The sequence below is a fragment of the Durio zibethinus genome, chromosome 28 (genome assembly GCF_047325235.1).
Source record: "Durio zibethinus cultivar Kanyao isolate XHJ-2024 chromosome 28, ASM4732523v1, whole genome shotgun sequence".
NCBI classification, from domain to species: domain Eukaryota; kingdom Viridiplantae; phylum Streptophyta; class Magnoliopsida; order Malvales; family Malvaceae; genus Durio; species Durio zibethinus.
Window position 1 is genome coordinate 11,777,791 of NC_143189.1, and position 9,195 is coordinate 11,786,985.

Sequence of the window (9,195 nt, forward strand, 5' to 3'; positions counted from 1 at the left end):
AAGGGTTCCTTGAAAGAAAAACAAAAGAAAAGAAAAACAATCACGTCCAATCATAATTTTTTATTCTTTTTGGGTCCCACGATTTTGATTGTAATTTTAATTTGTAACCGGAAAGGAGACTTCTTCATCCTTTTCAGAACTCTTAACGGCCTCACCTAACACCCAAGCATCCTGACCGTCAGATCATGTAATCCCTCCTTCTTTGCCGTCCGATCATTATCATCTCTTTCAATCCAATTAGGAAGTCCCTGGCCCTTGTATAAACCCAAATTCAACACTCTTTCCCAAAATTTTCCATTCTTTGATTTCTTTCACAAATTCTGTTCAATTCTTTTCTCCTCTTTTTACTGATTCTGAGATTCAAGAAAGGTGGCAAAGTTGAGATATTGACCAAGAAGGACGTTCCAACCGGCGGGTTCCGCTGTGCCGAGATTATCTCCGGCAACGTTCACACGTGCAGCGTGAAGTATGGTTGGTTTCCGATTGTTGGCGAGGCGGCGGCGGAGGGAGTCCCTAGGAAAGCGATTAGGCGTTGCCCTCCTCCGATAAACGAGACCGATGATTGGGTTTCTGGCGATGTTGTAGAGGTGTTCGACAGGTTGTGTTGGAAACCGACGGTGATCGTTAAGGTTTTCGGTGTAAACATCTTTTCTGTCAGGGTTGTTGGATCGAATAGCGAACTCAAAGCACATCAATGTCGATTGCGTTTTCGACAATCTTGGGAAGTTGGCAATTGGTTCCTCGTTGGAAAGGTAATTTTTTAATCCTGTGTCTTTTTTTTTTTTAAATAGTAATTTTCTTTATTTATTTTTTATACGTTACCTGCTCATTAATTTTGACAACAGGGTTCGTCAAATTCCACTGAACCGTTAAAGAGAAAAAGATCTTCGCTTGGCTTCTCAGCTGTTGGTTGGCAGAAGAAGAGGTAGATTGAAAATTGTTGTATTGGTGGTAAAAGAATAATAGTTCGGCTTCCTTTACCTGCCTCTGAAAAGGCAGAATCGTTTGTTTCCCCCAAATATATACTGGGTGAAAGATGTATGCCTTCTTCTTTTCATAGAATTGATGATACCACCGGTTGCGAATCTTCTGCTGTTTAGGGAATAATGGTCTTAACATGTCTCCGAGTTCTGTAGCAACCGTTGTGAAAACTTAGAGGATTATAGTAGCGATGCTGACTCGTGTTCTGAATGGAGATGTAGAGAAGAAGGAAGTTTTAGTTCCACAAGTGTGGAATTGGGAACGGATTTTCACAGGTCCAAGCTACATGCCTAACAGCAAGCTCTTGAGGCATTGTATGCTTCTGGGCCTTTGACTTGGGAAGAAGAAGAGAAGGTGACTAATCTACTTCTAACTCTTAATATTTCCAGTGATGAACATTCAAGGGAGCTAAGAAAGTTGAGACATTATGATAATAGGGTTTTGTTTTGTTGTTACTAGATTTAATGAAATAATTTTCTATCTGGTTATGCAATAATGTTATGTTTTACTCCAATGGTGTAGATATGTAAAGATACTGGATAGTTTTGATCTTTGTAAATGGTTTATTTGTTTTATCTCATGTTTTTATGTTTGAAGTTTTTATTCTGTTCATTTTCTATCTCCTTTGCCAATTTTGTAGGTGCGGTATATTATTAGTTGGATGTGAATATTAACTCAGCAGAGTAGAAAGCTACTTCCTCTAAGGAATATTGTTGAGTAATAGCATTTAAATGCAAAGAGGTGATATATATTTTAGTTACTGGGAAGGATACTGTATGATGAATTCCACTGTACAAGTATCCAAGTTTCTGAAATTTTAAGATGTATAGCCTGGTTACTCAGAGAGTTTAAGTTTCAACAGTTTTTGTCTCTAAATTTCTGTTTGACCTTGTCCATGTTCACCAACTTTGCACTTGTAAATTGTGATGTGTTGCTAGCTGGTTTATGGATTCTAGCTGGAATTGTATATATTTGCAGTTTTATGCATTTACATCATCTCATGATGTTGGGTATGATACTATAATTTCTTTATTTCAGCAATATATGGAATTTTTGTTGAAGAATGTATTGATGCTTTCTCAGAATATCTCATGGCCAATGTTGGAGGCAACCATACCTTGCTTCAAAAGCCATAATGGGGTTAAGTTTGTTACCTCTTGCAGTTGACCAGGGGGAAACATCCATGGTTTATTCCCTAATGGAACCCTTAAGCCTTGCTGTTCGTAAGAATTTGCTTCTTATAATCTTTTCAAATTTGGATTTTCTATGAAAATGCTGGTATAGGTTATAGCATATCTTGTTGCATATAATCAAGATAATCTAAAAAATGCCCTCCAGTTCTAATATGTGAATTGATAGGTTGCATTTGTACTTGCAGAAAGAGAGTTCTTTATTTTTTGGACAATACAAGAGAATTCAAGTTGTGCATATCCAATAATGGAACATTTATGCTGGATAATTAATAAATGGCTCTCAACCTCCCTCCACATCCACTCTTTCTATATGCAAAGGCTTCTCATATTAAATGATTGCGTAGACAAGAATATGCTACTATCTTTGAACCTTATGAGATTAATTTTAGTGTTCTGAGGCTCTATTCTAACTCTGTCATTCTCTGTTTAAACAACTTTGTCCATTCTGATTATTGATGATATGGATCAATTAAAATCTCTATTTACGTACTATGATCAAATGGTGTTTTAAATGCATAGGTTTTTGCTCAAACTTGATAGATGGCTGCTTCTGAGTCCCTTTGATGAACTCCAAGTTCGAAAACCTTCATGCCCATGAGAGTGATGTGCTATGTAAGAGAATTTTTTCTTGCATAATATTATCCTATTACTTTTCTTTTTCATGGATTCTGCATGACAAAAAATCCTTTCTGCGGTTAACATGTCCTTTTCCCCTTGTCATATACAGTGGATGAGAATCCATGCTGCGAGTAACAGGTTCTTTTCCCTAATCTTGTCCGGTTGGTGATGCTTTGAGAGATGTGTATGGATTGATGTTTGATGAGAAGAGTGTTTGTTATATATTCAGATTTTGGATTCTTATTCAATATTGTGGCATGCAGCATGGACTGAAAGAGTTGCTTTAGTCCTACCCTTTTGTAATAGGTAGGTTCCTCTCAATTGCTAAGTCTTGTTCGCTATTTGCTATTTACATGTGTTATGCTACCTTTGCCATTTTCTTTGAGACTGGGGAGAGTGCTGGTTTAGGGTTTTAAAGCATTTACTATTGGGACATTTTGTGCTTTTAGATTTTAGCCCGATTGAAGTTTTAAAGTGATTGAATATATGTAGTTACCTCAGTTGTGAAAAATCTTGATGCAATACTTGATTTGGTTCATAGATATTCTAGTGAAGATTATTGGTCAGAAATATCAAAATATATATTAGAAAATTTTCTACAGACTGATTTCTCGAACAAAGTTCTAATGTCAGTCAGTTTTATATGTCATATGATTATGGTTCTGTATTTTAAATGTTTACTTGATAGCCGGAGATTATTATCTTATGCTCCCAATATGCTGTTTCAATTGCAATTTTTTTGTTTAAATAAAATTCTAGTGGTTACAATAGAACATTCTGTTGTTCTCCTTCCTTTTTATGATATTTTAGCAGCACAAGGCCCAGGAGTGTACACTGCTGATCTCTGTGATATATTTCCTTCTCACTATAGCTGCAGGCTTGAGCATATTGATATGATGCCAGCATCATCTGATTATTCTCAGACATATTTGGAGGGACCCAATTTAGTTCTAAACTTAGGGCCTCGATGTTGCAGACTGTAATTCTATAACTGGGTCTTTTTAGTAGTATGATTGTCTTGTTGAATCTGCTCGGTCTCGTGTGTGTTGACTGATGTAGATTTATTTTAATATTATTGTTGCTATTAAAGAAAGTTTGGATTGAGAAAAATGTATTTGAATGGTGCTATGAGAAATTGATGTAAAGATTATTAAAAAATGTGTGAAAAGTGATGTAGAAAAGTTATTTTGGATAAAATGTAAGTTAAGTGAGATTTTCTAGTGTTCATTATTACTATAAAAATTTTAAAATATATTAAAAGAAAAAATATAATGTTTAAAAAGTAAAAAATGAATAAAAAATATAATAAATATTTTTATCATGTTTGATATATAAAATTACGATAAGATATGATAAGATAATGTTATGAATATGATTAAATTAAATAATATCATATTATTTTATATTTGATGCATATCAGAATTAAGATAAGATAATTTATTTATTTATCAAAATTATTTTTTTTTAAAATTTATATAATTTAAGTTATTGATGTAATTTTTAAATATATAATTGTATATGAAACTTAAATTTTATAAATTAAAAATAATTGTTTACTTGGAAAAAATTAAATAATTTTATATTAAAAGGATATTAATTTTTTTAATATAAATTAAATATTATATAAAATAATAATAATTTTATTTTATCAATAATATTACGCTTCAAACGTCATCTTCTAATATTTTTATATATAAAAATGAAATTGTAAAACCGCGCAAGCACTTCCGTCTTGAAAGGGCAGGAGGTGATAGGAAAAGAGGTTTTAATAATTTAAAAATAATTAGATTTTGAATTAAAATTTAAAGTTGAGAGAAAAGACGACGTGTCGTTTGAGACTCGGAGAAATTTTAATTTATAAGCCGTTCATTTTACACCAGTAATCTCTGATGCGCGCGGCACCTCTTCTTCTTCTCTCTCTCATTTCGTTTTAGCACTTGTCACTCATTTCTGCGACAGCAACCAACGTGGTCCGTTTCTCCCTTTGAAGAACAGTGAGTTTTCATTCATTCTCTCTTTCCTCTGTTACAATATATTTACTTATGTTTCTATTATGATTTCTGTGCGTTTCCATTTTCACCTCCACCCCTCCTTATTTACAGGTTTAGGCCAGAAGATCAGGACCGGCATTCAAGCTTATTTCCTTCATCTTTACTCTCTTTTTAAGACTTCATTTTTGAATATATATAACATCCATTCTTTTGGTTTTAAAATTTTCTAAATTTTGAATTTGGTATCAGCTTTCTTCCGTGGCTGGCTCGCCGAACTCACGATTCTAAGGTACTATTCTCCTCCTCTTCGTCTTAATCTTCACCTTCATCTTCATCTTTTTCCTTTTTTCTTTTTTAAATTTGAAGCTTAATTTACTGTTAGGTTTTAGGATCGATTTTGTTTAGTGTGGTTTCGTCATATATCTGTAGAACTAGGAATGTTTGTAAGTTATGAAAAATTGCAGTTAACAAAAGGGAGAATTGCTTCTAAACTAATACAAGTTATCAAACTAGAAAAGACTTCAACAGAGAGTAGAATAGCGCTTTAAAAAGAACTTGCCTTTTTGTTTTTTCAATTTATCAAAGAATTTCAAAAGTGCTTTTTAATAAACGAAAATGCCTGTAGCTTTCTCCAAACTGTCTAGAAATTAAATTTATTGTTCAAAACTCGGTAACAGGCTAGAGTGGTCAATAAGGATATATTTGATTGTAACTGTCATAAATAATTTTTTTCTTATAAGTCGATTGTTAGACATAAAAATAAGGAATCTTTATCAATTTTAAGTGTGATTGGTTATCAATTTCATCTTCAAACAAATCCTAAATTTAATTAAGATTTATTTAAAAAATCTTTTGGTCTACGATTCATAACAGAGTTTGAAAGTACGGTTATGTATGAAAAATATTATAGTATTCTCATAACGCTCGTATGAAGATCATACTGCTTAATTTTGTATTACCTATTAAGCTGGATGGAATTTCTTAAAAAATATTTTCAAAAAAATTTAATATTAAAAATTATTCTCAAATTTCTTTAGTGTTTTAGCAGCAATTCAAGAATATTTCTTCACCACAGAAGTATTCCAGATATTTATTGATACTCTTGAAGAGACTTCGTCGTTAGATTTGAAAATAAATATTTATTAGTTATTTTCTTATTGAAACTTTTGATATCGGATAATTTTTTAAATACTCTAATATTTTAGTAGCATTTAGAAAATGATATCTTCCTTATGAATTTATGTAAAAATTGCTATTGCAACTTTCTAGTAATTCCATCATTGAAAAATTGAAAAATTTTATATTTTTTAGTTTATTATAAGGAAAACTTTATATTAACTTTCCCTTGATTTTGCTTATTTTATCTTATTTTATTTTATTTTTGTTGAATTTTAGAAAAATTTGATATTTCAACTTTTTTCTAAATACTTTTAAATTTTTATCCTAAGAAAAAATTGATATTTTTACTTTTTTCTTTAAATTTTTATTTATCTTATTTTGTTTTTATTCTTAAAGAATTTAGGAAAAGTTGATATTTCAATTGTTTCCTTATATTTTTATTTTGTTTTTATTCTTAAAGAATTTAGAAAAAATATTTAAACCTTTTCCTAAATATTTTCAAAATTTTATTCTAAAGAAAAATTGATATTTCAACTTTTTCCTTAGATTTTTTTAAAGAAAAATAGGGGTTATATATGTCTAAGAAAAAATTTTAAGAAAAATTGATATTTAAACTTTTTCTTATATATTTTGAAAATTTTGTTCCAAAAAATTGATGTTTAAACTTCATAGTATCATTTTTCAAATTTAATCTATTTTTATTAACAAGTTCACACAAAAAATAAAATAAAAATATATAAAAATATTAAAAATATTGGAAAAAATGAAAAAAATACAAAAATTATGAAAAAGATACAAAAATGCCTTTAGTTAAAGCGTTTAACAGTTTGAAAGTGATTCAATCGATTTAGTGTTTTTTAGTTAGTTTGGAATGATTCGGAGCAAACCAATTGGTTCAGTGCAGTTTGGAGCGGTTCACAGCATGTTTACGTTGGTTCAATTAGACTTGTTTGGGGTTGAGACTCAGTCGGGTGCATGAATCTTAGGTGTTGGCATGCGGATCCTACTTTATTAAAACGGTATCGTTTCATTTTTTTTTAACTATAAAAAGGCAAAATTTTTTTAATTTCATTTTCTCTCCTCTTTCTCTTTAAAAACCCAACCGTCAGCAACTATTTGTCATTATCTGCCACCATTGTTGGTGTTGCCACCACCTATTATCAAAGTTGGTCAGAAAATTCTCAAAAAATCATAAAAGATTCCTTTTGATCCCCTAAACACGAATCTAGCCTCCATTATGCGAGTAGTGGCTTCAAACTACGTAGATCGAGCTTTGAAGTTTTGGTCAAAATATATATATATATTTTTGTTTTCTTGTTTGGTGTCGTTGCTCCCCATTCCTATAAGATGTGTGTTGTGTTTTTTTTTTCTTTGATAATGGAAATTTTGAAAAGGAAACAATGGGCTTTGATCTGTAGATTCTTATTTTTAAGAATCACTTTATGGGTTTTTCTTGTTCTCTGTTCTGCGAATTGCAAGCTCATTTATAGAGCTTTTTGAGCTTTCAAATCTTATGTTTTAAGGGATTGTAAACGAATTTTGTGGTTGATATCGGTGACTTTGGTTGTCAGATTTAGTGCTAAAAAAATTAGGTAGTGTAGAGAGACTTTTTGTGCATAGATTTCACATAGACTTTGGGAAAGGGGAAAAAATAGGGGAAAAAAAGAAGAAGAATGGAAAGATGTTAGAAGAAATGTATAATAATAATAATAATAATAATAATAATAATAATAATAATAATAATAATAATAATAATAATTTAAAATGGTCCAATATGAAATTAACTCGATACATTTGATTAAGGTATTTGCCCATACTCGGACAGAATAAAAAATCGATTCGAGGTTTATTTATACATAATATTTGGTTTTTTAAATAAAATAGGTGTTTATAACTATTCTTATTTGCACATTATTAATAATCAAGAATAGAGTAAAGACAAAAAGATAATAATTTTATTCGAAAGAATATGATTTTACAAACATGAACACCTTTGCTTCTTTTTTTATTTTTATTTTTTATTTTATTATTTTTTTGAAAGAAAGAAAAAAAGAAAACACAAAAAAACACCACACATTTTTTTCATCATCGATTGAAAATAATTTGATTTTTTTTAAAAAAAACTCTTATAATTAGAGTCTTTACAACTTTAAAGTTTGAAGAAACTCTTATAATTAAAAGCTTTATCATTTTAAATTTAAATTTTTGAGGTCTTATAGATTATGTCCTAAAGGTCTTATAAATCAACCCTGATCTTTAAAAGCTTTTTTAATTAGAGGTAGTGAAACTTTACAAACTCCTTTAACTAGATGCTCAAGCATTTTAAAAAACTCATCTAACCAAAGGTTATGGCACTTTGAAAACCTTTTCTAATTAGAGGCTATGATACTTGAAATAAAAAATCTAGGAGGCCTTATAAATTATGCCATTTGGTCTTACAAATCATGCCTAATTTTAAAAGAGTCCTCTAACTAGAGGCTTTTAAATTTAAAAAACTCATATAACCAGAGGTAATAAAATTTTGAAAAACTCCTCAAACTAGAGACTATGAGACTTTAAAGAAAACTTATATAACTAGAGGTTATAAGATTTTAAATAACTTCTCTAACCATAGGCAATGAAACTTGAAATTAACAATCTGAGAGGTCTTATAGATTATGCCCTTTTGTCTTACAAATCATGCTTACTTTTGAAAAAGTTCTCTAACTAGAAGCTTTTAAAGTTAAAAAGATCCTTTAACTAGAGACAATGAAACTTTTGAAAAAATTCCTTTCACTAAAGGGAACGAAACTTTAAAAACTCTTTTTATAAAAGGCAATGACACTTTAAAAACTCCTCTAATTAGAGGTTATGAAACTTTAAATAACTCCTCTAAATAGAGGGTATGAAACTTTTAGAAAACTTTTTTAACTAAAAGGCAATGGAATTTGAAAGTTCCTCTAACCAAAGGTAATAAGATTTGTAAGGTTCTTTTAACCAAATGCCATGAAATTTAGAGTATACTTCCAACTAGAGGTAATAAGATTTGAAATATTACTCAACCATAGGTAATGAAACTTGAAAAGGTCCTCTGGCCAGAGGGTTTACATTTTTTTTTATCTTGACTTTTTCCTTTTATTGGTATTGAATTGTCCCAGACTCGTGTATTTGTTATGACACATGTATGCATGAATGATATTTTCATATTTTTGCAATGTCATGCAATGAGTGATGATCATGATGCAATTGCAACTATGATCCAAATGAAAATACCATCTTTTTTATTTGCCCTTTTAGTCTTTGTAATTTCTCAA

General features: G+C 30.2%; 1 pseudogene across 1 annotated transcript; it reads left to right on the forward strand.

Annotated features, from left to right (window-relative positions):
- The first annotated feature begins 305 nt into the window (after nt 1-305).
- On the forward strand, nt 306-3,989 carry LOC111281271 (uncharacterized; annotated as a pseudogene). Its single transcript, XR_016334956.1, has 7 exons — nt 306-752; nt 846-1,335; nt 1,622-1,722; nt 2,020-2,204; nt 2,694-2,786; nt 2,902-3,098; nt 3,664-3,989. The product of XR_016334956.1 is annotated as an uncharacterized LOC111281271 (transcript).
- The last annotated feature ends 5,206 nt before the right edge of the window (nt 3,990-9,195 follow it).